General features: G+C 38.3%; 1 long non-coding RNA gene across 1 annotated transcript; it reads right to left on the bottom strand.

The window, feature by feature from the left end:
* Nucleotides 1–24,868, bottom strand: LOC149748064 (uncharacterized). Its single transcript, XR_016395033.1, has 2 exons — nucleotides 8,505–24,868; nucleotides 1–2,248 (listed from the first exon to the last, which is right to left on the bottom strand). It is a non-coding gene; the product is annotated as an uncharacterized LOC149748064 (long non-coding RNA).
* Between the last annotated feature and the right edge of the window lie 120 nt (nucleotides 24,869–24,988).

The following is a 24,988-nucleotide window of genomic DNA, read 5'->3' as shown; positions in this document are numbered from 1 at the left end:
TTTTAATATGTAAAACTAGGTTTATTTTTAATAAGAAAAAAATGTTTTTAAAAAACACAAAAAAAGCATTACACAACTGCTTTTCCATGTCAAATTTTTGTTGTTGGGGTTTTTTAAAAATCTATTTGAAAATAAAGGAAGAAAAAAAGTGCATGTGTTATCAAAATATGAGACTCTAATGCCCAGATTGGATACAGATGAAGTCACTCTGAAGTATTAACTGGTATACATTATGCTGTATACCAAATAAGATGCTGCCAGTAAGAGTAGCAGGGGCTGTGACAGCTGCTTCCCACCTGGTGACATGGGGGTAATTGGGAGCTGCCATATGGACAATTGGTTTCTCATGGCCAGATGTTACAAGACTTTCAGTTTGGAAACAAACCCATCAACTTTTTTTTTTTTTTTAATTTATTTTTGGCTGCATTGGATCTTCGCTGCTGCGCGCGGGCTTTCTCTAGTTGCGGCAAGAGGGGGCTACTCTTCGATGTGGTGCGCAGGCTTCTCACTGTGGTGGCTTCTTTGCTGCGGAGCACGGGCTCTAGGTGTGCGGGCTTCAGTAGTTGTGGCTCGCGGGCTTAGTTGCTCCATGGCATGTGGGATCTTCCCAGACCAGGGCTCGAACCCGTGTCCCCTGCACTGGTGGGCAGATTCTTAACCACTGCGCCACCAGGGAAGCCCCACAAATCCGTCAACTTTGACAGAAGGTTTTGTTCTGTTTTTAATGCTGTGGTTGAGATTAACAAAAATTAAGAAGTCTGACAATACCAACTAAATGAAGAAGATGTGAATCAGTGGGAATTCTTCACATTACTGGTAGGAGTCTAAACTGGGACAATCATTTAGGAAGATAACTAATTATTAGGAGCATACACAAGAGATACTTTTGTAAATGAAAGCCAGGATATATGTAGAAAGATGTTAGCAGCCATGTTAATAATGGAAAAGCTCTGCAAACAACTCATCTCTCTTTCTCTTTCTATATATATATATATATATATATATATATATATATATATATATATACACACACACACACACACACACACACACAGGATAGATAAATAATACATAGATATATACATATACACACACTAAGAGAATGAATAAATTGAGGTGTGTTCACATAATGGAATAATATACAAAAGTGAAATTGCAATAACACAGAAGAATCTTGAACACATAAAGTTCAGTGAAAAAATAAAACCCAGAAAAGCACTTAAAATATGACAGGATTTTTACAAGTTTCAAAAATAAACAACTAAACAATATATTTTTAATCAGCTTTTCTTTTCTTTGTTTCTATTCATCACCTATGTATCTATCTATCTATCTATCTTTATATGGTGTGTGTGTAAACCAAGTGAATAATAAACACAAAATTAAAGACAGTGAATACTCCTGGGACGGGGCAAGCAGGGAGATGGTCTAGGGAGTAAACACACCATTTATTTAAAATGTTTTAGTTTTTGGACCAGGGGATGGTTTTATAGGTGTTCATTTCATTAAAGTAAAAGCATACATATGCTTTTATGTGTTTCAAATAACATACTAAAATAGTAAACAATAGACAAAGAGAACAAGGGATTACAGAAAGGTTATCTAACAAGGCAAATGAAATTCCAAAAAAGAAAATTCTAAGGAAACAATTTTGCTTCGGGCAATGAAAACACTCGTCAGTCGGTGTTATAAAATTACATTTTAATTTTTTTAATTAAAAAATGTTTTTTAATTTTTAAAGTGTTTTGGCTGTGCTGCGCAGCTTGTGGGAGCTTAGTTCCCTAACCAGGGATCGAATCTGTGCCCCCTGCATTGGAAGCGTGGAGTCTTAACCACTGGACCACCAGGGAATTTCCCCAAATTACATTTTTAATTCTATTAAAACTCCTGCATGATTTAAATATAATCTATAAATTTATGACAGAAATAAAGACGTATGGCAGTAATAAAGATGTATAAAATTTAGAAAACCAGTTCTGTCCTTTTCACCTCAGCCTCCAATCAATTCCTAGCGTTATTTCTTACTTGAAGCCCTAAATTCAAATGGGAATAATTTTGCCATCAGATAACACAATACCTCACATATGAACCTCAGATTCATGTTTCTTGGCATGCTACTTTGGAAAAATATAAAAGCAGACCCACCTGGTTTTAAATACATTTGGTAAGGCATCTTATTTTGTTTAATGAGAAACCAAAGAGCTTGGTTATTTTCCTTTTGCGTTCATGGGGTGAATTCCCAAGGTTTCTGTGGAAAAGAGGAAGTTAAGATTCAGATTCTAGTTGTCAGATCTGCAGTACTAGATGCTGCTGTGCCAGAACGTTCATGAATTTGAGAGGATCATTATCAGTTGAGGTCCAAGTGAGAGTCTCCAGGAACTTGGAAAAGGGAAAATCTTGCGCCCATTAGGTGAAACAGCAAGAAGAATAAAACCAACCTCAAAGTCTCCTGAAAGAGAAGGGCAAGGAGGAATATCCAAAAGGAGAATGGGTCATTCAGACGGGAGGGCTGCTACCTAAGGAACAGCCTATTCTAGAACAATCCAAAACGTATCCAGAAGGAGAAGTAATCCGCTTCTGGGCAAAAGAATCGATATTGTGGTGATAGATGCAGGGTGTGGTAGCACATGAGTATTAGAATACTGCAGGAATCTCTAAGACCATCTTTATCGTGAGTGCAAAGCCAGATTAAGGGTGGGCCAGGCAGGCAGGATCCAACAACGACAACCTACAATATCTAAATCTAAAATAAGACCACAAACATACAGAGGTAAGGGAAATGTTTTTGGTTTTGTTTGTTTTTCTGGTTTTCAGCAAAATCTTTTATTTACCTCCTGTTCCCCAACTACGTCACATGAACACAGGTAGCCAGGTACCTTTGTAAACGTAGAGCACTCAGTATGAATAGAAATCATGCACGTCAGTGATTTTTTAACAAGAAACTTAATGAGTAAAAAGACTTCAGGTGTGTTTGAAATGTCTGCCCTTTACTGTATTCCAATCACAGAATATTATCTGTGTCGAAATTTTACTCAAATGTAGACACGTGTTTTGTTTCTTTGTTTTTGGCCTCGCTGCGCAGCTTGCAGGATCTCAGTTCCTCAACCAGAGATTGAACCCGGGCCCCCAGCAGTGAAAGCACAGAGTCCTAACCACTGGACCACCAGGGAACTCCCTAGACACTTTTTCTTTGCACACTTGCTAGTAACTATCTAGTGTGTTTCAGATCGTGTTTACTTCTGACAGTTGTTCTTCCCAGAAGCTGCTGGTCTTCTTGAGGACAGGATTGTAAGTAGTTGGGAAAGAAGGTTTAATAAACTGTGGGCTAGAGGTGAGAAGTGAGACCTCTGAGACACTCCCTCTTGTATCCATGGCGGTCTCAGAGCTGCCTTGATTTATTCCTTCAAATAGATGCTGTTCTAGATGCCAGGATATATCAGTGGACAAAGCAAAGATTCCTGTCTTTGTAGCATTTCTGCATGAGGAGACAGATAATAAACATGGGCATGATGACTAAGTAAATTTCATAGCATAGTAGACAATAAGTAGTTTATGAAAAAAGGAAAGCTGAGTAGAGTAAGGAGAAGCAGGAAGGGGAGAGGTTCCCCTTTTAAATAGGCTCATCAGCCATGCCATATTACGATGGTAGCATTTGTGTCAAGACTGGAAGGTGAGGTAGCATTTGTGTCCTCACTGGAGGTGAGGAAGTGAACCGCTCAGCAGCCAGGGAGACAGCAGGTCAAGGGCTGAAAGACAGGTTAGGACCAAGGGCTTCTTGAAGGAGGGAGAGTCACACTAATTACTGGGATTATATTGGTTGCTTGGGGACACTGAAGAAAGTCATCTTTATTCCACCTTTCTTGCACTCAGAACTCACTTCTAAATGTCACATTACTATTTCAGGCATATCGATTTGAGTGTGCACAAAATTGATATGCCTACTCAGGCTGCCCACTTGTTTCTCTCTCTTCTGATGCCATTAAACATTCAGAGTGGCTTGCTGTGGTGGCGGAGGGATAAGTTTTCCCTCTAGCTTTGAACTGAGAGCTCATAAGCTTCTACACTGCAATTAAGTCAAAATTGGAAGTGAAATTACACTGCTTGGAATTTTAGCCCAGTTTGTAGCTATCATTTTAATCCCCGAAATTGGATTTAGGGAATCTAAGTTGCAAATGCCCTGTGGCACTTTTAGATAGAAGATAACACAATGGCTTCTACCTGGTTACTTCTACAGTGTTTCAAATATCATGCCCACAGGTATTAAAAAATCATTAAGCCCCTAAGGAGATTAGGCAATTTGAAGGGAAATAAGTAGTAACAACAGAAAATAGAGGTAGCCACACCCCGGGGCTTCTGATATTGGGGTTGTCAGCCACAGGCTTTAAAATAATTATGTTTGATAGTGTTTAAGGAGATAAAACACAAGATTGAAAATCTCAGCAGAGAACTGGAAATTATTATTTTTGTTAATAGCAGACGTTAGGGGCATGACAGATGTGAAGAAAAACCAAATAGAAATTCTAGAACTGAAAAATGCAATAACCTAAAATAAGAACTCAGTACATCCATTCATGTCTTCTATATTCTATAAAATACAACAAACCAAAATAATTTTGTTGACCTTTTCAAAAAAGTTTGACTTTGTTGATTCTATTGTATGCTTCTTTTCTTCTATTCATCCTCACCTTTATTATCTCCTTCCTTTCATTCTCTTTGGATTTATTCCATGTTCCTTTTCTAATCTCTTATTTGAGATACATGTCCTTAATGTTTGTTTGTTTGTGTTTGTTTTTTTAACTAATGTGAGCATATAAGGCTAAAAGTAGCATTTTTGCTCTATCCCACAAGTATTATTTTTTCTTTTTTTTTTGTTTTTGTTTCATTTTTTTCTATTCTACAAGTTTTGATGCAGAGAACGGGGGCTACTCTTTGTTGTGGTCCGCTGGCTTCTCATTGTGGTGGCTTTTCTTGTTGCAGAGCATGGACTTTAGGCACATGGGCTTCAGTAGTTGTGGCACATGGGCTCAGTAGTTGCAGCACACGGACTTAGTTGCTCCACGGCATGTGGGATCTTCCCAGACCGGGGGTCAAACCCACGTTCCCTGCATTGGCAGGTGGATTGTTAAACACTGCGCTACCAGGGAAGTCCTTTTAATATGTTTTTTGTTATTAATTTTTAACCCTGAGACCATGTTCTCTAATCATTCACTATTGAGTTAAAAATTAGTAACAAAAACAGAACCCAACAAACTTTCTCTGTAAAAGGCCAGGTAGTAAATATTTTAGGCTTTGCAAAACAATGTATAGTTTCTGTGGCATACCCTTTTTTTTTTTTTTTTTTGGCCACACTGAGCGGCTTGTGGGAATCTTAGTTCCCTGACCAAGGATCTAACCCCGGGCCTAACCACTGGATCACCAGGGAATTCCCTTTTGTGGTATATTTTTTAATGGAATGTTATGTACCCATTACAATGACCCATTTTTTAAATACCGATATGGAACTCTAAGCTACATTATAAAATAAGAAATGCAAGATGCTAGTGTATATATGATAATTCAATTTATATTTTAAAGGATATATTAAATATTATATGTACTTACATATGCATGGAATATCCTAGAAGGATACATAGAAAATTGTTAAAAATGAGCATCTCTGGGGAAAACTAGGGTTTGGGTACCAAAGATGGGAGACTTACTTTTCACTATATACTTTTTGGTATTCTGAATTTCCTTTTTACAATTTGTATTACCTAGTTAAAAAAGTAAAAAACCTTTTAAAAATTATAGGCTGGCATTTTATCATACAACACTTTTTTTTTTTTTTTTTTTTTTGCGGTACACTGGCCTCTCATCATTGTGGCCTCTCCCATTGCAGAGCACAGGCTCCAGACGTGCAGGCTCAGTGGCCATGGCTCACGGGCCTAGCCGCTCTGCGGCATGTGGGATCTTCCCGGACCGGGGCACGAACCCGTGTCCCCTGCATCGGCAGGCGGACTCTCAACCACTGCGCCACCAGGGAAGCCCCTAGAGCTTGAACTTTTAATATAGCAACTAGGATTGCTATTGTTCTTAGTTCATAGTTCAAGGTAGCCAGCTTTATTTATTTTTGCTCCTACATGCTATAGACTAGAAATATATTACCAGAAAGAAAAAAGAAAATTGTGTGCCAAAGTGGTTTAGAAACCAAAAGTCAGAATTTAATCTCTACATTAAGCTGAATATTGGGGAGGTATACACTCAGAAATTAAATTGTGAAGAAATTAAATTGTGAAAACATTAAAACACACACACGGGGCTTCCCTGGTGGCGCAGTGGTTGAGAGTCCGCCTGCTGATGCAGGGGACACAGGTTCGTCCCCTGGTCTGGGAAGATCCCACATGCCGCAGAGCGGCTGGGCCCGTGAGCCATGGCCGCTGAGCCTGCGCGTCCGGAGCCTGTGCTCCGCAACGGGAGAGGCCACAACAGTGAGAGGCCCGCAAACCGGAAAACACACACACACACACACACACACACACACGATATTGACAATTTTCTAAAAAGATAAAAATTGCCTATACTGATAAAAAAAGTTTTTTAACCATTCTTAATAATTTCTCCTTATTTATTGTTCTATCCCTGTTATAGACAGCATCTTCAAACATTTCCTAAAGTTTATCACAAGTTAAATATTACGTTGACATTTTTAATATTAGTCTTCCTGTTCCACCATTATAATACTTTTGAAAATCTTCAATATTTTTATTTCACTTTTTCAATCATTTTCACACATCCCAATAACTTCTTTCTTAATTTCAGTCATCACTGTTTCCATTTCTTTTATTATGTTTTTTCAGATCAAGATCTGTAATTCTTTTGCATCTGTGATTCAATGCCCATCCTACCATAAAAGGCCTCTTTAACTGTTCACTTCTGTGTTATATTCAGTTCAGTTTTTTTAAAAAATCAGTGTTATTGAGGTACACTAAAAGATAAACTGAGGCACATTAAAATTTACAAGAGTTTATTTGAGCAAACATCAATTTCCAACACGAAAGTGGTTAGAAAATTGTTAGGAGCACCCTGCCAACAGGAGCTAAGAGAAAGGCTCTTGTGGAGCAGACAAGGAAGCAAAGCAAGGAAGTTATTTGATTCGCTATAGCTTAAGCATTTGCTTGTTTTGGGGAAGGCTAGTTGCCTGTTTGTGATTGGTTGTTCTTAAATCTTGTCTTCTTGGATATGAGAGCATTTCCAACTGATTCTGGCTTAAGTTTTGGTTTGCTTATGGAGGCTACCAAGGCATTAGAGCCACCTCAGCATAAAATAATCTTTTTGTTTAGCTACTTTAACAGATATAATTTACGGTCAATAAAATTTACCCATTTCAATATATAGCTCTATTTAATATTGTACTAGAGGTCCTAACAATTGTAATAAGGCAAGAAAGAGGAATAAAAAAATGTATAGACTGAAAAGGAAGAAGTAAAATTGTCTTTATTTGAAGATGATATGATCAGGGAATTCCCTGGAAGTCCAGTGGTTAGGACTACTAGGTTAGCTTTTACTGCCTAGGGCCTGGGTTCAATCCCTGGTCAGGGAACTAAGATCCCACAAGCTGTGCATCTCGGCCAAAAAAAAATGAAGATGATATGATCAGCTATTTATACAATTCTAAGAAATCCACTAAAAAACTGCTGGTACTAGGAAATGAATTTAGCAAGGCTACAGAATATGAGATTAATATACAAAAATCAATTGTATTTCTATATATTGACAAGAAACTATTGGACATTAAAATTTTTTAAATGTCATTTATAGGGACTTCCCTGGTGGCGCAGCGGTTAAGATTCCGCCTGCCAGTGCAGGGGACACAGGTTCAATCCCTGGTCCGGGAAGATCCCACATGCCATGGAGCAACTAAGCCCGTGCACCACAACTACTGAGCCTGTGCTCTAGAGCCTTGCTCCACAACAAGAGAAGCTACTGCAATGAGAAGCCCGCACACCACAACAAAGAGTAGTTCCTGCTCGCCTCAACTAGAGAAAGCTCGTGCGCAGCAACAAAGACCCAACGCAGCCAAAGTAAATAAATAAATAGATTTATAATAAAAAATATATCATTTATAATAGCATTTTAAAAACATAAAATACTTAAGGGTAAATATGTGTAAGACCTGAATACTGAAGACATTCTTGAGAGAAATTAAAGAGGACCTAAATAAGTGGAGAGTTATACAACGTTCATCGATTAGAAGACAATATTGTTAAGGTATCAAATCTCTCAAATTTAATTATAGAGTCTAGACAATGCTAATCAAAATTTCAGTACATGACTTGTAGAAATTGACAAGTTGATTATAAAATTTATATGGAAGTCCAAAAAATCTAAAAGAAAACAATTTTTCAACAGAAGAACTTTTGTTAGAGGCATCATAAAACTACAGTAATCAATATCATAGTGTGATATTGGCATAAGAATAGGCACAGATCAATGGAACAGAATAGAGAGTCCAAAAACAGACTTACACTTGTATGGTTGATTATTTCTTTATAAATGAAGCTGGGGGCTTCCCTGGTGGCGCAGTGGTTGAGAGTCCGCCTGCCGATGCAGGGACATCGGTTCGTGTCCCGATCCGGGAAGATCCCACATGTCGCAGAGCGGCTGGGCCCGTAAGCCATGGCCGCTGAGCCTGCGCGTCCGGAGCCTTAAAAAAAAAAAAAAGTAAAAATGAAGCTGGAATAATTTGATATCCAGATGGGAAAAAAGTGAACCCTTATCTTTGCCTCATAACATATACAGAAATTAGTTGATTAGTTGATTCAAAGATTTGAAGAGGTAAAACTATAAAACTTCAATAAGAAAGCATAAGAGAAAAATTTAATGCCCTTGTGTTAGGCAAAACAAAAAAAAATTTTTTTTGGTTGTGCCGTGTGGCATGCGGGATCTTCCCTAACCAGGGATCAAACCCACACCCCCTGCAGTGGAAGCACGGAGTCTTAACCACTGAACCATCAGGGAAGTCCAAAAATTTCTAAAATAGGACACAAAACACACAAAACCTAAAAGAATAAGAATTGATAAATTGAACTTCATCAAAATTTAAACCTTGGCTCTTCAATACCCATGAATAAAATTAAAAGCCAAGCCACAAACTGGGAGAATACATATGCAAAACTTATTTCTGATAAAAGTCTTATAGCTAGAACATTAAAAATTCTAAAACTCAATAATAAGACTAAAATCCAAGTTTAAAAAGGGGACAAAATAAAATAAAATAAAAAAGGGGACGAAATTTTTGAACATACATTTCACTAAAGAAAATATATGAACGATAAACATGAAATGATGCTCATCAGCATCCTTGTCATTGGAGAAATGCAAATTGAAAACCACAATGAGCTACATCTACACGTATACTAGAATGGCTATAATTAAAAAGATTGAAAATTACCAAATGTTAGCAAGGATGTGCAGCAATCGGAACTCTCATACATTGCTGGTGGGAATGTAAAATGGTATAGCCATTTGGAAAGTAATTTGTTAGTTTCTTATAAAGTTGAACATGCACCTCCTGTTATGACCCAACCATTCCACTCCTAGATATTTGCCTGAGAGAAATGAAAACATGTTCACACAAACACTTGTATGAAAATGATCATTGCAGCTTTATTCATAATAGCTCCAAACTGGAAATAATCCAAATTTCTGTCACTCATGAATGAATAAACAAATTGCTGTAGAGCCATCCAATGGAATTTTACTCAGGAGAAAAAGGAACAAATTATTGATACACACACGTTCAACATGGATAAATCTCAAAAGCTTTATGCTAAGTGAAAGAATCCAGACACAAAAGACTACTTTAAGATTCAATTTATATGAAATTCCAGAACAGGCAAAACGATAGTGTCAGAGTCCAGATCAACAACTGTCTAGTGTTGGGGAGACTGGGAGAAGGGACTGGCTGCAAAGGAGCACAAGGAAAATTTGAGGAGAGGGGGGTTATGGAAATGTTCTATATTGTGATTGTGCTGATGGTTACATAACTGTATACATTTGAACCAATAATAATCAGAAGATATAATGAACAACTTCATGTCCATAATTTAAAATTTATATGAAATGGGCAAATTCTTTGAAAAACACAACTTACTGAGGTGACATCAATAGGAGGGTTTTTCTAAACTAAGTACATTTGTGAAAAAGAAGTTAATGCTGGCAAACAAACCAGCATCATCCATGTCAGAAGTGTGAAGAGGGTACAATTAGGACTTTTTTTTGTTGTTGCTGTTTTGTTTGTTTTGTTTTGAGTTAATATGTTGAAACCATATTTATCCCTCCATTTTTTTTCATTTTTTGTTTTTTGGCCACACCACACAGCTTGTGGGATCTCAGTTCCCTGACCAGGGATTGAACCCAGGCCATGGCAGTGAAAGTGCCGTATCCTAACCACTAGACCACTAGGGAACTCCCTATCCCTCCATTTTCTTAGGAACTTTATCAATGAATACTGTATTGCTTTCAGAAAAAATTCAGCTATATTTCTATATTTGTTTACCAGAAACCTGGAGACATGTATTGTTCAAATTAATTATAAAAGCCCCACAAAATTAATTATAAAAGCACAAAAGAAAAACAAATGATTAAATATATTAAGGACATATATAACTCAGTATGAAAATAAGTATATACCCAAGATATTAAAAAATTATGATAGAAAGAACAGTCTCAAAGAATTTTTTTTCTTTCATCCTGTCTTTGCAATTCCCAGTTTGGCTTTGGTAGAAAATCAAATCTTACTTAATATGTCTTTATGAACATCTGGTAGTGGGTAAGAGAGAAAGAAAGGTCTCTGGACTGAATTTTTGGTTCCTTTAAACAGAAAACTATTAAAGAAATTATACCCCCCCATTTTTCTTATGCTTAAAAAAAGATAAAGCTAAAATTGAATCTGTGAATTATTGACCTTGCTTCTGTGTATCTGCACTCATTCAAACTCATTAACATATTATATTTCCTCCTGTAAGTCTTCTCATCTATTTTTGCTCTTTCTTTTTTCTCAACTTAAGAAATCAAGAAAAATCGTTAAGAGCTCAGACTCTTTTTTTTTTTAAATTTTATTTATTTTTGGCTGCATTGGGTCTTTGTTGCTCCACGTGGGCTTTCTCTAGTTGTGGTGAGCGGGAGCTACTCTTCGTTGAGGTGCACGTGCTTCTCATTGCGGTGGCTTCTCTTGTTGCAGAGCACGGGCTCTAGGCGCACGGGCTTCAGTAGTTGTGGCACGCAGGCTCAGTTGTTGTGGCTTGCAGGCTCTAGAGCACAGGCTCAGTAGTTATGGCACATGGGCTTAGTTGCTCCGTGGCCTGTGGGATCTTTGCAGACCAGGGCTTGAACCTGTGTCCCCTGCATTGGCAGGCAGATTCTCATCCACTGAGCCACCAGGGAAGTCCAGAGCTCAGACTCTTAAGGTTGGGGACAGACTCCTTGGGTTGAAATCCTCGCTCTGCCATTTTCCAAAGTCAATTTTTCCTATGCCTAATATGAATAACAATAACAATGACAACATCACTGACATTATTATATGGCCCAGAGGGGTTAAGTAACTTGGCCAAGGTCACATAGCACTATCTACCTGGAAAAAGCCTCACCTCTACGGAAATACTTTGCAGAGGCAAATTAATCCAGACCCTCCCATTCAAATCCGGGAAAGCAAAACTACATTCAACCCACCAGTGTTGATTGCATGTGTAGAAACAGGACAAGACTTCTGCCCTTTGGACCTTGATAGTCTCAAGAGGAGGTGAATGAGGAAACAGTCCAACTAGTTACGCATGAGAAATGACATGGGAAAAAAGTTCGGGGAGCTTAGTTTTAAGCATGGATGTGGGGTGAGGGCCTGGAGTGAATCAGGAAAAGCCACAAAGAGGAGGAATATTGGAAAGGGAGCCTTAAAACACACTCTTCAGAATCATCTTGAACCAATGGACTCTGCCAACGTCTGCTAACACAATTTTTGTAGTAGCCCTTCCAAAGTGGATTGGCAAAGCTAGTCTGGTGTACATAGGGTGACCACCTGTCCCTGTTTGCCTGGGACTGAAGCATCTCCCAGGATGTGGGACTTTCAGTTTTGAAACTGAAGAGTCAAAGCAACCCTGGGCAAACTGGAAGAGTTAGACGCTGCTGCAGAAGTAAACTATAACAATGCTTGCTAACATCTGCTGATTACCTGTAATGCGTTAGATGCACACTGTTCTAGGAATTTTCCACATGTTTGCTCATTTAATTCTCCCAATAACCTCACCCCCATTTGAATACTATCATTAGCTCCATTATGCAATGAAGGAAATCAAGGCACACAAATTCTCAAGGTCATGCTTCCGGGAAGCGTTGGGACCAAACCCAGACATTGTCCTGCTAGGGTTGACCTTTTCCACTATTGTTCTATCCTGGGCAAACATCAAAATAGCTAGCTGCTGAGGATCTTGGATCCCCCAGGAAAATGGGAAGGGTCAGACCTGAGAACCAAAGCATTAAAAATGTCTTTTAGTTTGATCCCAGCATCTCTAGACTCCCAAATCCATGACTCTCTAGGGCAAAATTCCTCCTGCATTGGATGAAGTTCTAGGTCCTTAGTACAGTTTGCAATGGGTTCTTACTTGTTCCCAGGCAACTATGGTTTAAATGGGACTCAATCTCAACACTGCTTAGCTAATATTTTTGTCTCTTTTAAAAAATAATTATCATTAGTTGAGAATGTACTATGCACCTGGCATTGTTCTGAACACCTTGCCTATATTAAATCATTTAATCCTTATTTCTTGTATTAGTCATATACATGCCTGCAGAAGAAGAGAAATTTGAAAGTTAGCTTTTCATCTTCTTTCAAAATTGGTGATGGCTAGTTGGATAAAATAAGTCCATGGGGAATGGAACATATATTGATGCTTCAATGAGTATTTCTCCTAGTATATAACTGATTTTGTTTTCTCAGAACTAATCTTTGCTTTTGCAATATTCTGATTTACAACCTATTTTTGTCCCTTTTAAACACAACTTCATTCTCCCAGTCAAAGGTCTTCTATGGAAGTGTTCTTGGTGATTTAGAAACTCGTGATCTTGGTGTAAAGGAGCTTTGGAAACGTTGTTGATTGCTTGCTTGTTCTTAAAGTTTTTATCAGGCAGTTTATATGCCCTCCATGCTTTAGGGGAGAATGAGAAACCACCAGCATCTGTGGTCTTTGTTGAAAGATGGACTTAGAGCACTAATGCTTTGAGGGAGAATGGATTTGAATGGAAAGGGCATTTTTTCCTAATTCTCACCCATCCACCAGATCCTTGGATTTCTGTTGCCAGAATGCCCTTACTTTCAAATGGGATTTCCATTTCTCCTCAATTTTTATGTTGCCATAGGACAAACAGTCATAAAAATTCATGTCCCCTGCCAACCACCCCACTCAGAAACTTCATTATTTTCCTCCTTCAAAACTTCTAAGGAGGGAGAAACCATAACTTTCCTTTGAAAATCAAGCCCAGTGAATCAAAAACCTTTATGGTAAGGGAAGGCAATCACAGCTTGGATTCTTCCAGTCAACCTCATCAACAGTAAATTATATCTATAGCATTCTGTACACATCCTTGCCAAAAATGTACTGTCCTGTGTCCAGAGCAGTGCCTGGCACCAACCAATAAATGCTTCTTTTTGAAACCTTTGTATTTTAAAATAATTTTAAACTTTAAAGAGCTTCAAGAACAGTACAGCTTCAGCAATTGTTAATGATTTGCTACATTTGCTTATCTCACTTTCTATTTTTTATCCATACATAAATTTTTAATGAATCAACAAACATCATGCTCCTTTATGTCTAAATAGTTCAGTATCTATGTCCTTTAAACAAGGACATTCTCTGATATAGCTGTGAAATAACAGAAAACATATATTGGTCTCTGCCCCCAGTTCCTGATACAGAGCTACTGAAACCTTTGTAAATTCCTAAGTGATAAGACAGAGCACTAGGCACATCTTTTGTTCTATTGAGGTGACTCTGGGTGGGCTCCTGGATGGCTCCTAGAGGCAGGCTGGTCACGAGAAAGACCAAGCCACGATTAGAAGCTTGGAATTTTCAGCCGCACTCTCCATCCTGCAGAAAGAGGAGAGGGATTAGAAACGAAGTTAATAATTGATCATGCCTACGGGAGGAAGCCTCCATAAAATCCCAATAGCGGGACTTCCCTGGTGGTCCAGTGGTTAAGAATCCACCTTCCAAGGCAGGGTATGCAGGTTCGATCCCTGGGTGACCTAAGATCCCACATGCCGCAGGGCAACTAAGTCCATGTGCTGCAACTACTGAGCCGTGCCACAGCTAGAGAGAAGCCTGCACACCACAATGAAAGATCCCATGTGCTGCAGCTAAGACCCAACAAAGACAAAAATAAATAAATAATAAACATTTTTTTTAAAGTTAAAAAAAAAAAATCCCAATAGTGTGGGGTTTGGAGAGCTTCCACGTAGGTGAACTCATCCACACTGGGAGGGTGACGCACCCCAACTCCATGGGACCAGTAGCTCCCGCACTCAGGATCCTCCCGGACCTTGTTCTATGTTCTTCATTTGGCTGTTCATCTGTATCCATTATCATATCCTTTAATAAACTAATAAACACAAGTGTTTCCCTGAGTTCTATGAGCCACTCTTGCAAATTAATTGAACCCAAGGAGGGGGTCATTGGAACCTCCCATCTACAGCCAGTTGGTCAGAAGCACAGGTGATAAGCTGGGCTTGCAACTGGTGTCTCAAGTGAGTATGTCAGGTCAGGGCGTGGGGGGCAGTCTTGTGGAACTGAGCCCTTAACCTGTGGAATCTGATGTTATCTCCAGATAAACAGTTTCAGAACTGAGTTAAATTACTGGACACCCCGCTGGTGTCACAGAGAATTGCTTGGTGTGGGGGAAAAAAAATCTCTTGGTGACCAGAAGCATCAGAAGTGAAGTGTTTTGTGTGAGTAGTAAAGGAGACTCACAGGGAAGAAACACACAGATGGAAAACTGAGTTTTTTCCTTTTTAATAACCATGGTGTAATTATAAGGTTTGGGAAATGTATTTTAGTTATAATACTCACCTAACATATTGTTTATATTTGAATTTCATCAATTGCCCCCAGAATATCCTTTATAGCAATTTTGACCCCTCTTCCAGGATCCAATTCAAGATCACACTTTGTGGCTGTTCTCTTTAGTCCCCTGTTAACTTAAAACAATAAACCGGCCAGTTATTTTACCAGCAAAATGAGTTTATTCAGGAGCAACAAGGAACTGCAATTCTGGACATGCATCTGTGGTGAACCCACATACAAGTTCGGTAAAGCAAAGAAGGGGAAACTATTTTGTAGAGGAGAAGGGGAAGTTGGGAGGGACTTTTATAAACAAAATGTTCACTGGAAGAAACTGGGAGTTAGAAGTATAGTGGCTTTTCATTGGCTGAGTTATGATAGTCTCTCATTGGCTGAGCTCTTGCCAGACAACGACAAAATCTTTCTTCCTTCTGCTGGTGGTAGTAAAGTAGTCACTTCCTGACAGAGATGTAAGTTGTGTCTCTTCCTGTTGGAATCTGTATTGACGTGGAGTGGTACATGCAAGAGACGTCCCCCTTCTGGTCGCCTGACTCCATTTTAGTGAGATTTCTCTTTAGTTTTCATAGCTTTTATTAGTTTATTTAAATTTATTTTATTTATTTATTTGGCTGCATTGGGTCTTCGTTGCTGTGTGTGGGCTTTCTCTAGCTGTGGCGAGCGGGGGCTACTCTTCGGTGCAGTGCACACATTTCTCATTGCGGTGGCTTCTCTCGTTGCGGAGCACGGGCTCTAGGCACGTAGTTGTGGTACGCAGGCTCAGAAGTTGTGGCTTGCGGGCTCTAGAGCACAGGCTCAGTAGTTGTGGCGCATGGGCTTAGTTGCTCCGCGGCATGTGGGATCTTCCTGGAGCTCGAACCTGTGTCCCCTGCATTGGCAGGTGGATCCTTAACCACTGTGCCACCAGGGAAGTCCCCTTTCATAGCTTTTAAATCTGCAGAAATTCCTCAGCTTTTCTTTGTCCTTCATGGCATTGACATTTTGAAGGCCAATTGTTTCATAGGCTGTCCCTTCATTTGGTTTCCTCACAATTAGATTCAGATCATGCACTTTGGGCAGAAATGCTACACATATTGTGTTCTCAGTGTGTCCTATCAGGATGCAAATGACCTCAGTTTTCTCCACTATTGGCAATATTAACAATACATGCTTCTTGAACTGAGTAGGTAAATTGAGGACACATAATCATATACATGGATTTTATAATTCTTTCTTATCCTCCATTTGTATTATTAAAAACCAATCTGTTCTTCAAAATCTTACTCTGATGAATCCCATAGGTGGGATTTAGTCAGAATGGCTGAGAGCACAGGCTTCAGTACCTGAGAGAGCACAGGCTTCAGTACCTGACACATTGGTTCAAATCCCTGATTCCACTTAGCAATTGTGACCTTGAACAAATTGACCCCTTAGTTTCCTCATTTGGAAACTGATCATAATGAGAGTGTCTGCAGTTTGTTCATCTGTAATGAGGATTCAAGGAAGCAGTAAATGTAATAAAGCACTTAGCTCTTGGCTGGGCACAAAATAAGTGCTCAGAAAAATTAGTGATTGTTATTATTATAATTAACCCATACAATGGCAAGCAGAGACAGCTGGTTCTCCCTAAAAACTTCTTGACTTCTTTTGCCATTGGGAACGGGCCATGTGATCAATTCTGGCCACAGGACTGTAGGTGAAAGTGCCATGTGCCACTTCTGGGCTGAGGACCTTACAAGCTGGTGCTCTTCCCCTGCCACAGTGACCTTGAAGGCTGCATGTTCCAGATGGAGTAGCTACAAGGTGGAGATAGGCTGCCTATTTAAACTGGTGTGGGAAAAAAATCTCTTGGTGACCAGAAGTGTCCTAAGTGTTCTGTGTGAATAGTAAAGGAGACTCACAGGGGAGAGACACATAGGTGGAAAACTGAATTTAAATAAATAAGAAGTAAACCTTTTTGTCTTAAGCCATGGATATTATATTTTACTATAGTAGAATCTAACATTTCCTTGATTAATTTAAGTAGCATGTCCACATAATATGTAAACAACGATTTGATAATTATGCAAAAGACTAAAGTATACTGTTGATTCTATCCTTAATGACAGTTAACTCTGTGTTTTTACTGATACTTATTCAACAAATATTTCTTGAGCACTAACTGCATGCCTGATTGTCCTGGCAAGTGGCAGGAAAACCAGGCAGAGTTCCTGTAATCATGAGGGTAATAGTCTAGTCAGGGAGACAGGCCTTAATCAAACAATGGCATAGGCAAATGCAGAAGTGTAACCAGTCTTAGGCTATGAAGAAGGGAGAGGACCACAGTGCTATGAGAGGCTGAAAGTGAGAAATAGATCTACCACTAGCAATGGGATCTTGGAACACTTGGCCTAATAGCCTAGTAGTTTCCCTGTAAAATGGGTACATTGGCCTAGCTGGTCCTGAAGGTCCCTTCCAGCTCGCATAGTCTATATTTTTGTGTGGATTCCTCTTTTTTCCTTGTTTGTGTGAGCATTTTTTAATTGAAAAAAAAAATGAATTTAGCAGAAACATTGGCTAGCGCGTGAGGCAATGTGACTCCTTTTCTTACTGCTAGTGTAAATCCGGCAGTGTCAGGCAGCCTCCCTCAATGCTTTTGCTGAAACTTTGGAATAATGCTTACTAATCACCTTCAGGGGAACTTTGTGAGCTATGAGTAAGCAAGTTTCATTGAGTGACAAAGGCAGGAGTCTTACATCCATTTAGCAAAGATGACCCTCTCCGGGGGTAGCATTTGAAAAGCCCCTGAAGAAATCTGAGGGTGGGGGAAATATTTCCCCCTCTAGCTCCCTGAATTCCCATATTATTTGTAACTTCAGAAAATCCTAGAACAACAATGAAAGTTTTTACTTGGGAACAACAGTGTTCTTTTTTTCTGATGCTTCAGTGTGAATGTCTTATGGTAGCTGGAAGTCACTGAGGGATAAGGATGGGGAAGAACTCAGAAAGATCTGGAGCTTGAGGGACTTGGCCAGAAAACGCAGATATGAGTCTGTGTGCAGAGGTCTCGTGCTCTAGGAAGGCCCTGGCTGCCAGGCTGAAGAGACCGCCCACAATGAAGGATCCAGGGATAACAACTCTACCTCACAATGTTGCCAAGGACCAACAATGAGTACCTGGCATGTTTATTACCAAAGAAGTTCACTACCTTGTACCAAGCACCATAATAATGTGAAATAGTGGTCTTATATAATCTAAAGAAAGAAACAAAGTACTTTAAGTCAGAAGAATAAGGGGTATGATTCTTCCCCCCTGTAATGACTGGAGGTCTTTGCTATGAGTTTCATAACACTTGTATACCCTAGATAGGTGTCAAAGAGGCAAACGACAAAAAAATTAGCACAAGCTTCAATTCATGTGACTTTGATTCCCACGTTGATGCCAGCGAAAAAGCCAATACATAACTGCAAAATAACTTTAAGAAAAATTACATGACTAAGCAAAGCTGGTATTAAAAGGCCAGTTCTTCTTTTTGTAAAGGACTCGAAACTTGCTAACATAATAGGAGCAGTTTTCTCATGCCCATAGAACCATTTTCACATCCCACATCTTGCCAGTTTGGTATTTCCTTCCTTTATTGCTTAAAAGATTGTCAGACATTTTGAAAGGAGAGAAGTCAATTAAAATGCATTTAGACGGTTCTTTAAAAATGCTGATAGGACAAGGCAAATTTAAGATATCAGAAACAATAAAATATGAGGGTTTTTTTTTTTTTGAGAAGGCAAGGAATTTTAATGTTCTGTATCCTTGAGGGAAAATGCTATATTTTGTTAAAAGTAAATATGTTGTTTTCATTCATTCAAGCAAAGTAATTTACTTTACTTCATATTATTGTTGAGTTGTCTCAAACATTATGTCCACATATAGCTTGTAAGTAACTCTTCCAGGAAAAAAGAAAAAAAACCCCACATTTCTCCATGATAATACACATATCTAGGATTCTGAGGGGACTTTGGGGACCCAGTGATTTTCACAGCTTTTTCTTTTTTAATCAGTGGAACTAGTTTCTATGTTAAGACTCTCATGAGGAATGTCAATATATAAAACACATGAAAGTCACCCTGGTGGGAGAGGCGATTGAGGACCCCAACCCAAACTCAATCCAGTATTCATTTCAAATAAACTTTGCTTCACTACTTTATCACCAGAGTCCATCAAAGTATCTGGCAGAAAGATTTGTTGAAGAAATCTATTATGCTGCCTCAGTCAATAGAGATCATCTACTTATAATACATATTAGAACATTTATAAGAATAAATAAAACCTAAGTATCCATCAACAGATAAATGGATAAAAAAGCTGTGGTATACATAAATACAATGGAATACTACTTAGCCATAAAAAAGATGGAGTTTTGTCACTTGCAGCAACATGGATGGATTGGAGGGCATTATGCTAAGTGAAATAAGTCAGACAGAGAAAGACAAATACTGTATCACTTATATCACTTATATGTGGAATCTAAAAAATACAATAAACTAGTGAATATAACAAAAAAGCAGACTCACAGATATAGAGAACAAAGTAGTGGTTTCCAGTGGGGAGAGGGAAGAGGGGAGGGGCAACATAGGGCTAGGGGCTTAAGAGATATAAACTATTAGGTATAAAATAAGCTACAAGGATATACTGTACAACACAGGAAATATAGCCAATATTTTATAACTATAGATGGAGTATAACCTTTAAAAATTGTGAATCACTATATATTGTACACCTGTAATTTATATAAATTGTACACCAAGTATACGTCACTAAAAGAAAAAAATAAATTAAAAAATAAATAGTGTAATAATGGAAACTATTTAGTGTATTATTTTCAATAATAGTAATTGGCCAGGTAACAGCCTTAAGACACATTTTAGTACTTGGCAAAGCAAAGTGAATTCGTTTTCATTTGAGAAGTATATTTTGAGTTGGAGGGACAGAAGACTTTAATATCAATTAATATCAGTCCCCTGTTTGAACACCCCAGACCCGCTTCTTTCCATCTGTGGTACTTAACCTCACTTTCCTCAGCTGTAAAGGAGAACAATAACATCAATTTTGATGTCCATTAATAAAACCCCCTTTTTTCCATGCATACCAATAGGGTTCACATGAGGTTAAGGGGACTCTATAACAGTGCCTCATCGTGTGTGCTTAGGGGATGGGAGGTAGGGAGGGGGTGGGATGACTCATCTTGAGCCAATGAATAGAGTGTTATTAAATGGATTGAGACCCAACTGGGAATATTTGGACTTAAGCTGGAGAGGGTCTACCAGTTTGCATGAAAGACTCAGGAGCTTCCTAAAAAGGCTCTTATTCCAAGGGAATTAGTTACTGGAGGAGAGAGCCAATTTCGAGTGTTGTGTGTTGTCTATCACTCAGATTTGAAGAACTTGTGCATCGTGTCAAAACCAAGAACTGGACAAGCTGTTTTGACACAAAAGTTTTAGTAGGACACAGTAGGGGAAGGAATGTCCTGTTCTCTGTAGTGCAGTGATAGTGTTACCGAATCAGGTCTGGCTGCTCGCTGCTCAAAAATCAATACTGAGAGAGAGAGACAAATGTAGGTAGAAATGAAAGTTGCTTTTAAGCAGAATGCTGGCAATCTGGAGAGATGGTGGAGTCAGTGTTCCCCAAAAACCATTTCCAAAGATTCTGCTCAGCCATGAAAGTTTTTAAAGGGAAAAAGGGAAGTAATCTCAGTTAATCATAGAGATAGGGGGTCAGCGTCGTTGCCATCCCCCACTGTGTGCAGGCTTGTGTGCGGGCTTGTCAGCCTGTGATTTTTCTTTAGATGCTATCTTGTTCACACAGTTTGTTTATGAAGTTATTGAAGGGGGAGCTAGGGAAGAGATCTGGTCATCTGTTAATCACTTGTTTTTCATTTCTACTTCTTTGATCTACAGAAAGAATCAACAGATTAAGCAAGGTACTGTGTGGATGAAAGATCTGAAAGGTGTGCTAGGGCTGGAGATGAGAAGAGCATAGGGTGCCTGGTTTAAGGTTAGTGACAACACTAAACGTCCTCCTGCACCTCTTCCTGCCAAAACTAGCACAGTGTGAACCTCCCTGTGTGATGGCACCAAAATGTCCACCTGTATCTGTCCCCATTACTTGGAGGCTGAGATGACATATCTGTGGGCTTTGTAAGGGGGCTAACGATCTTCTAGTCACATCTAGAAGACAGAACCTAAGAAATGCTCTTTATTAGTGTTAATAAATTTCCACCTTTTCATTTCACTTTCTTCCCCCATGCCTCCCCAGCAGAACATTTTGCCAACGTTAAAAAGAATGAGGTAAATCTATGTGTATTGATATAGAATATTCGCTAAGATATATTATTAATTGTAAAAAGATACAGAACAATGTAAATATTATGCTTCCATTGATAATAAAGGAATTATACATGTATATGCATGGAAGACATTGGAAGGATACACAAGACCATTTATAGTGATTAATTCTGAGAAGGTGATGGTGTGGAAATCTGGGGCAAGAGAGACTTTTCATTATTTACTCTTTTTGTATTATTTGAATTTCTTTTTTTGGACATATCTACATATATATGTTATTACATATCACATATATGTAACTTTTTAAAAACTGCATTGCAAAAAATAAAATTTAAATTGAAAATGACTAAGTTAGTCTGAACTTTCTCATATTGACTATTACTATCTATCCCAAATAAAAGGAAAAGGATATACCATTTAGAAACTATGTAAATATTTTCAGTTTTCATATATATGAGAAATATTTTCATACATATATGAAATATATATATATATTAATAAGGAAGTTCCTTATTTTGGGTAGGCTGCTTTCTTTCCCAGAAGCAGAACACAGCAATAGTGCTTAAGAGATCTGGTTCTGATGTCAAACAGCTTGGGATCCGATCTTAGCTCTGCCACTTACTAGCTATATGTCTTGGGTAACTTAACCTGTCTAAGCTCCAATTTCATTGCCTTTAAAATGTGGGAGAATAATAGTATCTACTTTTTAGGGTTATTTATGAAGAGTGAATGAAGTAGCGCAGTTGAAGTGATTTAATAGGAATAGGGTGTTCATAGACTGTTACCGTGGCTGACCCACGGTAAACCCTTGATAAATATTAGAAAATGCATTATGATGAAAATAAAGGGCACACAACAGTGAGGATTCGTGGGAAGCCAATATTTGTTTTCCTTTTTGAAAAAATGTGGACAGCCAGTGACAAATATGGATAATAAAACACATTTAGAGACGTTCCATTTGTGTAATTAACAATCTAGTAATTTCCAATCACTGGTTGAAGTTTAGGTCTCTCAGTGATGGCAGACCTTTGAGAGTTGAATGGGGTGTGGATAAAACGGCAGAGTTTCCCAGTCAGTTTAGAAGAGACTGTGTTACCTATGTTATCTACTTGTCTTTCTGGATGCTCTTACTGTTCTTAGTTTCCCCATGTGTCACTTAACAAGGTGGAAAGAACCATGGACTGAAGAGAAAGAGAATAATTTAAGCCTGACTCTATAACTAATGAGCTGGGTGACCTCAGGGCCATATTGCCCCTACTTGCAAAACAGGGAGACTGGCCCAGATGATCACCGAGTTTTTTCCAGATCTAACAATTCTACAAAAATGCCACGCCTGCTTAGCCCTTCTGGTCTCTACTGAGTCTATATCCTGTGTTGCTCCATTCTGATGAACTCAGGTTGCGAGGTGACAAGAGAGCTTTGCAAAGCCTGAACTAAAAATAACCTCCATAAATATTTTATCAGAAGCTAGAGAGCTAAATAAAATAAAAGATAATTAAAAATCAGTATTAATGTCTGTATTCTGAGAATTTCACTTTGTTATTCATTTTGTGAACAGAAGTAAACCAAATTAAGAATGAAAATCCTTCGGAGTGTAAATGAAAGAAACAGATTTAAATTACTAAAATTTACTAAGAATAAGATTCATTTTGCTTTGTCTCCCATTCAATTGATACCGTACTGTTAACAGGTGTACTCACTTAGCTCATACTTCCCAGCATTTTGCAGAGATGTTATACCTTATGCATAATAACGATTAAAGTGCTTTACATTTGTGGAGCTGGTGTTTCATAGTTTACCAAGAGATTTTGTAGTTTAATAATTTACAACCAAAACGTCTATCTGGTCAGGAATTTGATAATATACAATACAGCTCTTTTCTTTTGTTAAAATGGTAATTTGATATTTGAGTTAGACTTTATTTTATAAAGCAAATATTGCAAGTTGATAAAAAAAATAAAAAACTGTTCAATAGAAATGCAAAATAGGGTGGTATGTTCTGGAATGCTTCTAACTTTTTTCCCACAATAGTGAGTTAGGCAATATTCAAAGAACTTCCTTATTTTAACTTTAAAATTTAAAACAACTTCTCTATATCAATAATAAAGATTCTTTGTTTTTCACCAGGCAGGGAGGTCACTTCAGTATTTTATATGCAACATGGTATTTGGTATAAGGCGTGTTGTTTAACCAGGCTATTGAAATCGCACTATAATACCAGTTCATATGCTATAGGACCAAACTTTTATTCTCTATAATGCCAAAGTTCTCATGCAAACTATATTATTTGTTTTTGGTTTTGGAAGTTGGGGCAGAAACAGCAGTAGCAAATTTCATTGTTTCAGATACTGAAGAGAAAAATTTGAATTTTAATATAAACTCATTTTAGGTATTTTAATATCATTAATTTTTGAATAGATTGTTGTTTAGATCGGACTGCCTCATTTGAGTAGACTGGGGAAATTCCATATTGCCTCTTCCCTCCATGTTCTGGGAAACGACAGTATAGAACAGTAAAGCATTTGATTTCTCTTTAGAATAATAATGCTGAAGTGAGTCATTCATTTATTCATTTATTCAACAACAATTTATTGAGTATTTACTATTGTGCTAAGCCTCACAGGAAAGAAAAAGAAGTATATAACTGGGTACTTGCATATACACAATGATAACCAATAATTGTAGATGGGTCAAACTCTAAGCACCAACAGTGGATACTTTAATAGCATAAAAAAAAAAAATTCTGGAGTAGGAGCACTCGAACAGCTAGGGAAGGCTTTGCGCGGGAGAAAGAGCCTGAAAAGATGGGTTGGATTCGAATAGGGGGAAATAAATGGAGAAAACATCCCAGGGAGGAGAAGCCATATATAAAACGTTACAGTATTAGTCAGGCAGAAGGCATGTCCTGTAGATAATATTGAAGAAATAGGGCACAGAACATAGAACCCTAATTACTGAAGGGGTCTGTGGACAAGTAGCATTAGCATCCCCTGGGAACTTGTAGATAGGCAGAACCAGAAACTAATTCCACATATTCAAGGTCTTTGGGTGCTTTGAAGATTGGATGTCTTCCCTGATGAAAATGCAAACTTCACTCTAGAACCAAAATCTAGACATTCCTGGAAACAGTGAGTTTCCCCGCCAATTCCACAATGTTTGCCTAATCTGGAGAGAGGTAGTTAGGTAGATATGATTGTGGAAGTATTTGACTGCTGAGTTAAGTAGCTCAGGCCTCATCCACTCATGAATTCAATAAACATTTATTGAACTCCATTGTGGTAGCACTGGGGATACAGAGAAAAATAAGCTCTCCTTAAGGCCTGCCCTTAAGGAGCTCACAATCTTATGGAAAAGTAAGTAACCAACAATTATAAATATCTTTGTGCAAATGAGTTTTAAAGCGTTATAATTGAGAAATAAACATGATTTATTCTGTTAACATTTATTGAATATTTAGTACATGCAAAATGGTGGGTATTTGGGGTTGGGGAGAAGCAGAGATGGATCAGTCAAGTGGCTACCATCTAAGAGTAGGAAGTAAAGGAAGAATAAATAGGGGTTGGTCACTGTGAATTCAACAGAAGGCCA

The sequence above is a fragment of the Delphinapterus leucas genome, chromosome 11 (genome assembly GCF_059928025.1).
Source record: "Delphinapterus leucas isolate spDelLeu-1000000601 "Yukka" chromosome 11, BTC_Dleu_Yukka2, whole genome shotgun sequence".
NCBI lineage: Eukaryota > Metazoa > Chordata > Mammalia > Artiodactyla > Monodontidae > Delphinapterus > Delphinapterus leucas.
The sequence above is the reverse complement of the archived record's forward strand: the minus strand, read 5'-3'. Positions and strand labels throughout refer to the sequence as shown.